Raw genomic sequence first — 14,269 nt, 5'->3', positions numbered from 1 at the left:
TCGAGCCTGCTCCGCCATTCATCACGATCATGGCTGATCATCCAACTCAATAGCCGAATCCTGCTTCCTCCCCATAGCCTTTGATCCCATTCTCCCCAAGTGCTATATCCAGCCCCCTCTTGAATATATTCAAAATTTTGGCATTAACTACTTCCTGAGGTAATGAATTCCGCAGGCTCACCACTCTCTGGGTGAAAAGGTGTCTCCTTATCTCTGTCCGAAATGGTTTACCCTGAATCCTCAGACTGTGACCCCTGGTTCTGGACACACCCATCATTGGTAACATCTTCCCTGCATCGACCCTGTCTAGTGCTGTTGGAATTTCTAAGTCTTTATGAGATCCCTCCTCATTCTTTTGAACTCCAGCGAGAACAATCCCGACCTAGTCAATCTCTCCTCATATGACAGTCCCGCCATCCCTGGTAAACCTTCGCTGCACTCCCTCGAGAGCAAGCACATCCTTCCTCAGAGAAGGAGACCAAAACTGCACACAATACTCCAGGTGTGGCCTCACCAAGGCCCTGTACAATTGCAGCAACACATCTCTGCTTCTATACTCGAAATCTATTGCAATGAAGGCCCACATACCATTAGCCTTCTTTACCGCCTGCTGCACCTGCATGCTTACCTTCAGCGAATGGTGCACAAGGACACCCAGGTCCCGCTGCACACCCCCCTCTCCCAATTTACAACCATTCAGGTAGTAATTTTTTTTTTTGCTTCCAAAGTGAATAACCTCACACTTACCCAAATTATATTGCATCTGCCATTGATTTGCCCACTCGCCCAGCCTGTCCAGATCATGCTGTAGGATCCCTGCATCCTGGTCACAATTCACCCTCCCACCTAACTTGGTATCATCTGCAAACTTGAGATGTTACATTTTGTTCCCTCATCCAAATCATGAGTATATATTGTGAATAGCTGGGATCCCAGCACCAATCCCTGTGGTACCTCACTAGTTACTGCCTGCCAATTTGAAAAGAACCCATTAATCCCTACTCTTTGTTTCCTCTCTGCCAACCAGTATTCTATCCACCTCAATACATTTCCCCCAATCCCATTGTCGCTTTAATTTTGCACAATAATCTCTTCTGCGGGACTTTGTCAAACGCCTTCTGAAAGTCCAAATATACCACATCGACTGGCTCCCCCTTGTCGACTGTACTGGTTACCTCGTCAAAGAATTCCAACAGATTTGTCAAGCATGATACAAACAAGGAGCACAAGTCGGCCATTCGGCCCCTCGAGCCTGCTCCGCCGTTTAATAAGATCGTGGCTGGTCAGATAGTAACCTCAAATTTGCAACCCGCCTATCCCCCCACCATAGATAACCTGTCACCCTATTGCTTTCCGAGAATCTATCCACCCCTCTCTTAAAAATATTCAGACTCTGCTTCCACTGCCGTTTCAAGAGGAGAATACCAGAGACTCACAACCCTCTGAGAGAAAGAAATTCTCCTCATCTCTATCTTAAATGAATGCCCCCCTACTTTTAAACAGTGACCCCCGCGTTCCCGGTGCTCCCACAAGAGGAAACATTCTTTCCACATCCACCCTGTCAATACCCCTCAGGATCTTATATATAATTCCATGATTTGCTTTCATACTTCAACAAGTTTCACTTGTTAGTTATGCAATTGAACACTAGATTGTTTAATTGTATAACTAATTAAACAATAGACAGTTTTAATTGTATAACTAATTAAGCAATAGATTATTTTAGTTGTATACCTAATTTCTTTATGCAAAAAAACAAGCTTTCTGTTACGGGGCGGGGAATGGGGGTGAGGATCCGCAGCATCTTTACAAAATGGGAGGAGGTTAAAATGGTGGCGAGCCCCTTGCCTTCATTATATTGAATGTAAGGGACAAGTGCCAGCAAGCAGACGTTATCATGTTTACGGGCATCCAGTTACACATTGTGAAACTTTGCAGTAAACCTGTACACTTCTGGGGAATGGGAAACCAAAACTTGAGCAACACCTCTAACAACTCGGAGTTTCCCAAAGGACTCCGTAATCAATTTGTTTCTGCCTGAAGACTGTTGTCATGTGGTCGAACGGATATGGCACGTAACGAGAATCCGCCAGCGAGATCAGTGACCCGGTCGTGTTTTCGAGGTAGGCTCGGACTTTGCGCAAAGTCCTTTGAAGAGTATCAAAGGATCCTTGATGCCCAACTGAATGGGTAAATGGGGCCAAAAGATGATGGCTCCACCAATGGAGTGTCACCTTGTGCTGGATGTGGAGGTTGACTATCTAACTTCAAGGTGTGGTTAATAGATTTTTGTTGGGTAAGGGGGTTAAGGGATGCAGAACCAAGGATAAATGGATTGGAGATATAAAGATCAGCTAAAATCGCATTGAATGACAAAATGGGCTATGGAGGCAGAGGAAATAGAAGCAGGAATAGGCTATTCGGCCCTTCGACCATTCATTTTGATCATGGCTGATCATCCAACTCAATAGCTTGTTGCAGACGGATCCTACTAGGATGTAGGGACTCGGAACCCCCAAAGTCGGGTGTGTGGATTAGCGACATGGTGGGGTTTCTCAGACTCGAGAAAATTACATTTGCATGAGGGGATCGATGTAGGGGTTCACCCAGAGGTGGCAGCTGTTCATCGACTTCTTCGAGAAAAATAAAATTAGGATGTCAGCAGTGGGGGGAAAGGGAGGCATGGGGAGGGGGGGCAAGTAAGGGCAGGAGAACCTGTTTTGTTATGCTCTTGTCGTAACATAAGCTGCTTCCTTGATATGCACTCTGACAAAGGAAGGTTCAGACTTGGAGAAGGTTCAGACAAAGGAAGGTTCAGACTTGGAGATAGCTTTAACACATTTATTACTGTTAACAATTCTCCTACTTGGATTGCACACTACTGTAGCTACTCAGGACTGACTAACCAGTCTGCTACAATCCACGTGGTGGGAGTGATGCTCAATCAACCCTGTGTCTGTACTCACTGAGAGTCTCCACTGGAAAGAAACTGAGCATGTGTGATGTGTCCTTTTATATGGGTTGGTGTAATGCCCCCCTGTGGTAGTGTCACCTCTGTGTGTATTGTAACTGCCCATTGGTCGTGTCCTATCTTACTGACCTATTGGTTGACTGTCTGGTGTTCCCTCTAGTGTCTAGCTAGGTGTAGTGTATGTACATTAACCCTTTGTTTACTTACAGTGATGTATATCACCACATCCCCCGTTTTTTCGTGTTACTTATTTTCTGTGCAGTGTTAAAGAAAATTGAACAAACTAGGTAGATGAGTGATACTCTGTACAAGTTATGATAACAGTGATCATTAAACAATAAGTCCAAATCATATGGATGAGTCCAAAGTTCATTAATTATTATAGTCGAGTGGCTTTCTTGTTTGGTTGGTGAGTTGGTGATGTTGATGGCGGCATTGCATTGTAAACGCCATCAGTGTCCCTGTGCTGAAGGAACTGAGAAGTGGTCAAATCACTTCGTTGTCGGATTTGGACTCTTTTTTTCTTTCTTTCGATGCTTGTGGTGGTAATTCTTGATGGCATCTGTCCTGAAAGCCAGGTTGCCTGTTGTTAGTGCAGCAAAAGTGAATTGGTAAGATGCATCGTCCTGCCATGGCATGTCATTGTACTGAGCTGAGCAGGAACAGTGTCCCTCATTTGCAGAGTTGTACCATGTCGTACCAGTCGTAGTTCCATTGGTGTTGTTTTTGTCGTGCTTGTTGTCGACGTTGTTGCCTTTGGTACGCTTCTTGCTATTGTCTTTGATGTTGTTGTTGTTTTGTTGGGTTTTGTTGCCGCGTTTGCTGCGCTCAAGGACCACACTGTGGATAATACGAGTCCTTCACACAGTTACTCGTGTCAGCGTCCTTTGTGGCATCTGCTGTTTCCTTGAGCGTGCCGACACTGAGTTTGCGGCGCTCCCCGTCTGGAGCCATGTCCGGCTTACTTGAATCAGCTTTGGCTTGTCGATTCTCCCTGTCTGGGGTCTGGTCTGTTTCACCTGAGTCAGTTTTGGTTTGTCGATGCTCCCCGTCTGGAGCCCTTTCTGGTTCACCTGAATCAGCTTTGGTTTCTTGATGCTTCCCGTCCGGAATCATTTCAGGTTCACTTGCATCTTCTGAGGTTTCTTAATGCTCCCCGTCCGGAGTCACTGCTTTCAGGAATGCATTTGCTTGTGGAGAGGCTCGAGCGAATGAGGTTTGAAGTAACGTGGTGTCACCAGTAGTCTCACTGTGATTGTCGAGTGCCTCTGTACACACTAGCTGAGGTCTGTCACGTTGCACATCTGGTATGGGAAGTGGGATGCCGTCGTCACTTGTCTCACATACAGTGGGTAGAGCCTCAGTGTCTTCTTGTCGTTCACTTGAGCTGGGTAGACCGTCAGAGTCTTCTTCTGGTGACTCAAATAATCTGGGTGGACTGTCATAGTCTGTTTGCTGTACACTTGAGCGTGGCAGACTGTCAGAGTCTTCTTCTTGTTCACTGGAGCGTGGTAGACTGTCATAGTCTGCTTGCTGTACACTTGAGCGTGGTAGACTGACAGAGTCTTCTTCTTGTTCACTGGAGCATGGTAGACTTGCATTGTCTGCTGCTGGTTGCTCAGAGAAGGTTGCTAGACCCTCATGGTCTTGTTCATGCAAGGACTGCGCTTTGGAGTCTTGCGTTGATTCTATTGTGGAGTCTGTCCACGAGCTCGCTGTGGAGGCTTGTGTCACTCGAGTCACTTCTTGTTCATGCAAGGACTACGCTGTGGAGTCTTGCGTTGCTTCTATCGTGGAGTCTGTCCACGAGTTCACCGTGGAGGCTTGTGTCACTGGAGTCACTTCTTGTGTGGAGACGTGCAGTTATCTCGTTGTGGAGTCTTTCATCGCTTTCTGTGTGGAGGCTGGGACTCTTCATGGTGCGTGGACCACTCTCTGTTTGGAGTCGGGGACCCTTCGCGGTGCGTGGACCGCTCTCTGTGTGGCAGCAGGCCGCTGTCTGCGGGCTTGTACCGCTCTCTGTCTCATGATGTTAGGCCGCAGCATAATCCTGCACTCACGAGTCGGGATGTCATATCTGCTGGGCTGAAGATCCTCAAATCCGAAGAACTCCTCGTCGGGGTCGTCAATGTGCAATACGTCTAGTTGTGGTTCAGATTTGGTACTGGGGTAGCCTCCCAAGGTGAAAGCTTTGTCTGAGTCGTTGTCTTCCAAGACCATATCATCACGTTTTGTGTCGGAGCTGGCATTGGGCTCGCGATGTCCAAAGAAGAATTCAAGGTCTGAGTCATAGTCTTCAAGGACCGCATCATCTCTTTGGGTGGTGCTAACTGCTTGTTGCAGGGTTCTGCGGAGGTTACTTTCAGCTACTGGTCGTATTTCAGGTATTGTGCTGTCGTTCCAGGTGAAAGAATCTGGTTTTACGGCTTTAAATTTTTTTTCTGTGTTTTGGGACATTTCCCCATTTTAGTGAGCGTGGTCCGGGGCCTCTGACGTCACGACGCGTGTGACGTAGTGCGTAGGAAGCGATTGCGCATGCGCAGATCACTGTTCCTTTACTTGGGCCTTGTTCTCAATTGCGCATGCGCGGCTTCTCGCTCTGTGCGCTCTTCGCGCAACTGCACACGTGCAGCACCTTTTCCAAGATGGCTGCAATTCAAAACTGCCGTTCATTGCTGCAAGCCTACCTCGCGGTGAGTTTTGGCGCCTCTTATACCTTTTCTTCTTGTATGTTCCTCGCAGAATTCTTGGAATTTGTCAGGACTGCCTGGTAGTCGCTCTTGAGTATTTGAAGGTCTGGAAGATTTCACCTGCTTCTGGACCGCGATGGTAAGTAGAAGCTTTATTTTTTCTGCATCCGCCACGCCATCTAGGTCAGACGCTACCAGGTAGATCTCGAATCTCTGCCGGGACCAACGCCAGTTTTCACTGGGATTTCTGTGGCACCTGAGCCGCTGTGGAACCGGAATCCCGAACATCATCTTGCCTGGCTGTTGTTGCTGGTTGTCACTGTTCGCTGAGTTGAAACTATATGGCTTTAACAGTTCACTCCTGGAACATGTTTTGTTTTGCTCTTGTCGTAGCATAAGCTGCTTCCTTGATGTGCACTCTGACAAAGGAAGGTTCAGACTTGGAGAAGGTTCAGACAAAGGAAGGTTCAGACTTGGAGATAGCTTTAACACATTTATTACTGTTAACAATTCTCCTACTTGGATTCCACACTACTGTTAATCCTGATATAGCTACTCAGACTGACTAACCAGTCTGCTACAATCCACGTGGTGGGAGTGATGCTCAATCAACCCTGTGTCTGTACTCACTGAGAGTCTCCATTGGAAAGAGACTGAGCATGTGTGATGTGTCCTTTTATATGGGTTGGTGTAATGCCCTCCTGTGGTAGTGTCACCTCTGTGTGTATCGTGACTGCCCATTGGTCGTGTCCTATCTTATTGACCTATTGGTTGACTGTCTGTGTGTCATGTCTCTGGTGTTCCCTCTAGTGTCTAGCTTGGTGTAGTGTATGTACATTAACCCTTTGTGTCCTTACAGTGATGTTTTTCACCACAGAACCAACGGGTTGGGAAGGTGGTACTGTCTGTGTAGGCCATGTTGATTGGGGTTTGTTACTGGGGTGGGGGGGGTTGATTATATTGTTTTGTTCTTGTCGAAACCTGGGGCGGGATTCTCCGAACCCCCCCCCCCTCCCCCAACCGGGTCGGAGAATCCCGGGGGAGGGGGGGGTGAGCGGCGTGAATACCTCCCCGCTGCTCTGGCGCCGGCTGCCGCATTCTCCGGCGCCGGTTTTAGGGCGGGGGCGGGGATCACGCCACGCCGGTCGGGGGCCGTAGGCAGCGCCCCCCCCCCCCAGGCAATTCTCCGGGCCCCGATGGGCCGAGCGGCCGTCGGTTTCTGGCCTCTCCCGCCGGCGTGGATTGGACATGGTCCCACACGGCGGATCTGGCAGGTGAGTTGGCTGGTGCGGTCCTCGGAGGGGGGGGGGGGGGAATCTGACCCCTGGGGGGAGGGGCACACGGTGGGGTGGTCTAGGGGCCTGTGCCATGGGGGCACTTCTTCCTTCCCTGCCGGCCCCTGTAGGGCTCCGCCATGGCCGGCGCGGAGGAGACACCCCCTCCCGCGCATGCGCCAGAATACGCTGGCCGGTCTGTGCATGCTCTGAACCACAGCGGCGGTTCTGTGCATGCGCTGACTCGCGCAGTCCCTTCGCCACCAGCTGGCACGGCGCCAACCCCTACGGCGCGGCCTAGCCCTGGAAGTGCGGAGAATTCCGCAACTTCCGGTCGGCCCGACACCAGAGTGGTTCGCACCGTTTTTTACACCGGTGTCAGGCCATCGCACCGATTCGGGAGAATCCCGCCTCTGGGGCGAAATTCTCCCCCAACGGCGGGATGTCCGCCGACTGGCGCCCAAAACGGCGCCAATCAGACGGGCATCGCGCCGCCCCAAATTTGCGGAATGCTCCGCATCTTTGGGGGCCGAGCCCCGACATTGAGGGGCTAGGCCGACGCCGGAGGAATTTCCGCCCCGCCAGCTGGCGGAAACGGCGTTTGTTGCCCAGCCAGCTGGCGCGGAAATGACATCTGCGGGCGGCACATGCGCGGGAGCGTCAGCGGCCGCTGAAAGTTTCCCGCGCATGCGCAGTGGGGAGAGTCTCTTCCGCCTCCGCCATGGTGGAGGCCGTGGCGGAGGCGGAAGGGAAAGAGTGCCCCCACGGCACAGGCCCGCCTGCGGATCGGTGGGCCCCGATCGCGGGCCAGGCCACCGTGGGGGCACTCCCCGGGGTCAGATCGCCCCGCGCCCCCCCCCCGCCCCCCAGGACCCCGGAGCCCGCCCACGCTGCCTTGTCCCGCCAGTAAAAACCTACTTTAATTTTCGCCGGCGGGACAGGCAATTTCTCGGCGGGACTTCAGCCCATCCGGGCCGGAGAATTGAGCGGGGGGGGGCCCGCCAACCGGCGCGGCGTGATTCCCGCCCCTGCCCAATCTCCGGTACCGGAGACTTCGGCAACCGGCGGGGGCGGGATTCACGGCGACCAACGGCCATCGGGTTGGAGAATGACGCCCCTGATGTTTAAAATTGTTACATTTATAAATGCCTCAATAAAATATTTGCTAAAAAGAAAATAGCTTGTTCCAATTTCTCCACATCCCACCCCCCCACCCCCATTCTTTGAGCTATATCTAACTCCTTGTTGAAAATATACAAAATTTTGGCCTCAGCTGCTTCCTGTGGCAGTGAATTCCACAGGCTCACCATTCTCTGGATGAAGAACTTTCTCCTCATCCCAGTCCTAAATGGTCTACCCCGTATCCTCAGGTGGTGGCTGTAGCACGGGGCTTCCCCACTATCAGTAGCGTTCTTCTTGTATCTGTCCTGTTGAATCATATTAGAATTTTATAGGTTTGTATGAGACCCCCCCTCATTCTTCCGAACTCCAGCGAATATAATCCTGAACGACTCAACCTCTCCTCATACATCAGTCCCACCACCATCCCTGGAATCAGTCCAGTAAACCTTCGCTGCACTCCTTCTAAATCAAGATCATCCTTCCTCAGATAAGGAGTCTAAAACTGCACTCAATATTCCGGGTGTGGTCTCACCAAGGCCGTGTATATTGTAGCAAGACATCCCTGCTCCTGTATTCGAATCCTCTCGCCATGAGTCTTCTTCCCCGCCTGCTGCACCTACATGATTACCTTTAACAAGGACACCCAGGTCTCGTTGCACATTCTTCTCTCAAAACTATAGCCTGCTGTTCCGTATTTGCTACCAAACTTGATAACCTCATGTTTATCCACATAAAAATGCATTTGCCCACAAGCTCAGCTTGTCCAAATCACACTGAAGTATCTCTCCATTCCCTTCACAGCTTACCCATCCACCCAGCTTTGTGTGATCTGCAAATGTGGAGATATTACATTTAGTTCCTTCATCTAAATCATTAATATGTATTGTGAATAGCTGGAGTCCCAGCACCAGTCCCTTCGGTACCCTTGCCAGTTGGAAAAAGACCCGTTTATTCCTACTCTTTGTTTCCTGTCTGCCAACCAGTTTTCTATCTCTCTCAATACACTCCCCCTAATCCCATGCGCTTTGATTCGACATGCTCATGCTTATGTGGAATTTAGTCAAAAGCTTTCTGAAAGTCCAAATAAACCACATCCACTGGCTCCCCCTTGTCAACTCTATTGGGCAAATCCTCAACGGATTTCAGTAGATTTGTCAAACATGATTTCCCTATCATAAATCCATGTTGACTGTCATTGTTTTCCAGGTGCTCGGCTATAAAATCTTTGATCATGGATGTAGAATTTTCACCGTGACCGACGATCGAGCGGCATGTGCTCAGCAATAACCAGCTATTGATCTGTTTGGTTTAGGTTTTGTCGGGGCCACTTAGCTCCTGACCTCATTACAGCCTTGGCTCAAACATGGGTGAAGGAGCTGAACTTGCGAGGTGAGATAACAGCGACTGGCAATTGGCATCCAGGCAACAATTGACCGAGTGTGGCTTCAGGGAGCTCAAGCAAAACTGAAGCCAGTGGGAATGGGGCAAAAGGATTTGAGGGGTTTGATTCATACCTAGCACAAAGGAAGATGGTTGTGGTGGTTGGAGGTGAGTCATCTCAGTTCCAGGACATCACTGCAGGAGTTCCTCAGGGTAGTGTCCTAGGCCCAACCACCTTCAGCTGCTTCATCAATGATCTCCCTTCCCTCACACAGTCAGAAGTGGGGGATGTTCACTGATGATGGCACAATGTTCAGCACCTCCTCAGATACTGAAGGAGTCCACATCCGGATGCAGCAAGACCTGGACAATATTTAGGCTTGGGAGTGATAAGTAGGAATCATAGAATTTCATCGAATTTACAGTGCGGAAGGAAGCCATTCGGCCCATCGAGTCTGCACCGGCTCCTGGAAAGAGCACCCTACCCAAGGTCCACACCTCCAGCCTATCCCCATAACCCAGTAACCCCACCCAACACTAAGGGCAATTTTGGACACTAAGGGCAATTTAGCATGGCCAATCCACCTAACCTGCACATCTTTGGACTGTAGGAGGAAACCGGAGCACCCGGAGGAAACCCACGCACACACGGGGAGGATGTGCAGACTCCGCACAGACAGTGACCCAAGCCGGAATCGAACCTGGGACCCTGGAGCTGTGAAGCAATTGTGCTAACCACTATGCTACCGTGCTGCCCCTAATATTATTGCCACACAATTGCCAGGAAATGGCAATCTTCAACAAAAGAGAATCTAATTATTGCCCCTTGACATACAATGGCATTACTGTCGCGAATCCCCCAACATCAACAGCCTGGGAGGAGGGTTATCATTGAACAGAAACTGAACTGGCCACATAAATACTGTGGCTACAAGAGTAGGTCAGAGGCTGAAAATCCAGCAGAGAGGAGCGATGTAACTCATTTTCTAACAAAGTTTTTCCACCATCTACAAGTCTGTACTTGCCTTGATCTGTATATGATTGTGTATTCTTTAGCACCTCATGAATATCTAACAGTCTCAGTTCTAAAATTCTCATCTGATAACAGCACCTCCCCCACTCCACCCCACCCCATCCCACCAAGCCTCAGCAACACATTTGGGGGCAGAATCCCAGATTTAAATGTTCATTTAAATGTTCTCACCCCTTCACATTTCCCCTTCATATAAAAACATGTTCCTGAACAATAATTCTCAGCAGCCAGATAATATGGCAGGACAAGAAAGCTGTTTGCAACCAATTTCAACAGGACAAGGTGGGGGGGGGGGGGGGGGGGGGGGGGGGGGTGGAAAAAAATAAAGACGGAACATATACTGCACCTTTCACAAGCAAGAGACATCCTGAACTGTTTATTGCCAATTAAGTAGTCTGGAAGTGCAGTTATTGTTGTAATGTAGGAATCATGGTCACCAATTTGTGTACAGCAAATTGCCACAATTCAATGGCCTTACCGTCAGTGAATCCAGCCCCCGCCCCTTCCCCCCAACCACCACCACCATCAACATCCCTGGGAATTCCCAGCAATATGATTATAAGCCAGACAATCTGTTTCACTGGTGTCAAATTGAAGGATAAATATTGGCCAGAATGCTGAGGATAATCCTTTTTGCGCTTTCACAAGATGTGGGCTTCACTGGCTAGGCCCAACATTCATTGTCCATCCTGAAGAAGGTTGTAATGAGCTGCCTTCATGAACCCCCCAACCCCTGTGCTGTAGGTGCATCAAATGTGCTGTTAGGGAGGGAATTCCAGGATTTTGACTCGACAGTGAAGGGACGGCCGGTACATTTCCGGATGGTGAGTGACAAGGATAGGATCTTCCAGGTGGTGGTGTTCCCTTGTGTCTGCTCCCCTTGTCTTTTTAAATGGTAGTGGTTGTGGGTTTGGAAGGTGTTGTTGAAGAACTCTTAACATGTGATGCAAAATATTGTGTAGGCTACTACGCATCGTTAGTGGAGGGAGAGAATGTTTACGGTGGTGGACGGGCTGCCAATCGCACGGGATTGCTTTGTCCTGGATGGTGTCGAGCTTCTTGAGTGTTGTTGGTGCTACACTCATTCAGCCAAGTGGAGAATAGCCCATCACACTCCCGACTTGCGCCCTGCCGATGGCGGGCAGGCTTTGGGGAGTCATGTAGCACAGATTGCGATAAGGTTTCTGCCGATGTCGATGTCAGAGATCCAGAGGAAACTGTTTACCACTGCAGGAAGTGGCAATACAGAACTTCATAAAGAAGCCAGGATGTTGACATTGGAGGGGGGGGGAATTCAAACAGACAGAGAACAAAGGAGGGAAGGGGGATGGAGGTGAGGAATGTTACCCAACAACGAGGTGGGATGAAAGGTTATGAGGGGTCATTGAAAGTGTGGTTAGGAAGCCCTGGGGGGGGGGTGCGGGTTCGATGTAATGCCGTAAGATCAAGAGAGTTTCCAGTTCACGTCTCAGAGTTAACAGCAACAGTAATGACTGCTTAGGTCATCAACAATCCACTCAAAAACAATCCTACTCAATAATGATCAGCCTGGGAAATGACGTCCCATTTCGTGTCGTTGCCTGCTCGACATAGTTTACATTTTATTCCAATAGCTAAGGACATCTTTGAAACAAAGAAAATTGTTGTGGAATTTGAAAGGGGAGTGACGCAATGAAAAAGTGGCACTTCAATGTATCGATGCTAACAGGTCCACATACCTGATCTTTAAATATTTAATGTTTGGAGGAGCTTATCCATAGAGCTAGAGTATTAACCCTGGTACGACAGGAACCCTGGAGTCTTCTCCTGAAAAGTTTTATGAGTGCATACACGGAGTGTGTTATTTGCATGTATGCATTTTGGGCAATTATATTATCCTGGTCTGTACGAAGCTTGCCCGTGTCTTGCTCAAAGACCCTCCTGTAATATTATAATATTTGTCCATCAATAGATGTTAGTTCTCAGAATCACAACCCCTATTTGTGAGTAATATAGCGCCTTTAACCTAATAAAATGCCCCAAAGTGCTTCACAAGAGAATTATAAAACAAAATATGACTTTGAGCAACACAAGGAGATATCAGCACAGATGACCAAAAGCTTCATCGAAGAGATCGGCGTTAAGATATGTCTTAAGATAAGGGTGGCAGGGTATGGCACTGGTTAATACTGATGCGTCTCAGCGCCAGGAACACTGTTTCAATTTCGGCCTTGGGTGACTGTCTGTGCGGAGTCTGCACGTTCTCCCCCGTGTGTGCGTGGGTTTCCTCCGGGTGCTCCGGTTTCCTCCCACAGTCCAAAGGTGTGCAGGTTAGGTGGGTTGGCCATGCTGAATTGTCCCTGAGTGTCCAAAGATGTACAAATTAGGTGGGGGTTATGAAGGTAAGGTGAAGGAGTGGGCCTAGGTAGGATGCTCTTTCAGAGGGTCGGGGCAGACTCGATGGGCAAATGGCCTCCTTCAAAAGGGGGAAAGTGAGGTGGACAGGTTTAGAGACGGAATTCCAGAGGAGACTGAAGGCATGGCCACCGATGGTGGAGGCATTAAATCAGGGAATGCACTAAGCGGCCAGAATTAGAGGAATGCAGATATCTTGGTGGGTTGTGGGGTTGGATGGGAGGAGATTACAGAGATAGAGAGGGGACAAAGCCACAGAGGTATTTAAGAGTTTTAAAATCAATTTGTCACTTGACCGGGAGTCATTGTAGGTCAGCGAGCGCAGAGATGATGGGGGTTGGGGCTGGGTGCAAGTTAAGACATGGGCAGCAGAACAGAGGAAGCCATTCAGCCCATCAAGCCCATGCTGTTCTTCTGTAGAAAGATAGGGTGTACCACTTCTTCTAATCTTCCTCTGTCCAATTTGACTATTGAAGTCGGTGGTTAAGGCAGAGGGACAGCTGCGGAGGGTAAGGGGGTTTTATGACTATGGAGGAAAAGCTAGCAGGATGCTAGCGCATCAGCTGAGGAAACAGGAGGTGGCAAGAGAGATTGGGAAAGTGAGGTATACAGGAGGGAAGGTGGTTTCTGGACCCGGCGGGGGTGAATGATATGTTTTGGGAGTTTTACAGTAAATTGTATAAATCGGAACCCCCAGCCGGGGAGGAGGGGGGGGCTGGAGTTCCCGAGGATAGATGAGGAGTTGGTGGAGGATCTGGGAGCCCCAATTGGGCTTGGGGAGGTTATAGAGGGGTTGGGGGTGATGCAATCGGGCAAAGCCCCGGGACCAGATGGATACCCGGTGGAGTTCTATAAGAAGTTTTCCGGGCTGTTGGGGCCGCTTTTGGTAAAGGCTTTCAATGAGTCAAAAGAGTTGGGAATACTCCTCCCGACGTTATCGCAGGCATTGATTTCCCTTATTTTGAAACGGGATAAAGATCCGGAAAGCTGTGGGTCGTATAGGCCAATCTCCCTGCTAAATGTGGATGCAAAATTGCTGGCAAAGATCTTGGCCACACGGATAGAGAACTGTGTTCTGGGGGTAATGGGGGAGGACCAGATGGGATTTGTTACCTGGCGTCCAACATTAGACGGCTCCTTAACGTAATAATGATGCCTGCAGAGGGACGTGAGGTCGAGGTGGTGGTGGCCATGGATGCAGAAAAGGCCTTTGAACGGGTGGAGTGGAAATATCTGTGGGAGGTCCTGGGAAGGTTTGGGTTTGGGCAGGGATTTGTGGATTGGGTCGGTTGCCATATCAGGCACCGGTGGCAAATGTAAGGACGAATCGGGTGCGATTGGAATATTTTAGCCGGTGTCGGGGGACGAGATAGGGATGTCCACTCTCCCCACTACAGTTTGCCCT

At 49.5% G+C, this 14,269-nt stretch overlaps 1 protein-coding gene across 2 annotated transcripts in view; it reads left to right on the top strand.

Annotated features, from left to right (window-relative positions):
• Nucleotides 1-14,269, top strand: part of LOC140390363 (CD166 antigen-like) — a 68,524-nt gene that overhangs the window by 13,418 nt on the left and 40,837 nt on the right. The window contains exon 1 of one of the 2 annotated variants that reach the window (XM_072475472.1): nucleotides 5,739-5,800. The exons of the other annotated variant lie outside the window; for it this stretch is intronic. The gene's annotated coding sequence lies outside the window, so the exon portion shown is untranslated. Of the gene's footprint in view, nucleotides 1-5,738; nucleotides 5,801-14,269 lie in introns of those variants that run through there. 2 annotated transcript variants of the gene reach the window in all.

This window comes from Scyliorhinus torazame, chromosome 14 (genome assembly GCF_047496885.1).
Source record: "Scyliorhinus torazame isolate Kashiwa2021f chromosome 14, sScyTor2.1, whole genome shotgun sequence".
Classification (NCBI taxonomy): domain Eukaryota; kingdom Metazoa; phylum Chordata; class Chondrichthyes; order Carcharhiniformes; family Scyliorhinidae; genus Scyliorhinus; species Scyliorhinus torazame.
The sequence above is the reverse complement of the archived record's forward strand: the minus strand, read 5'-3'. Positions and strand labels throughout refer to the sequence as shown.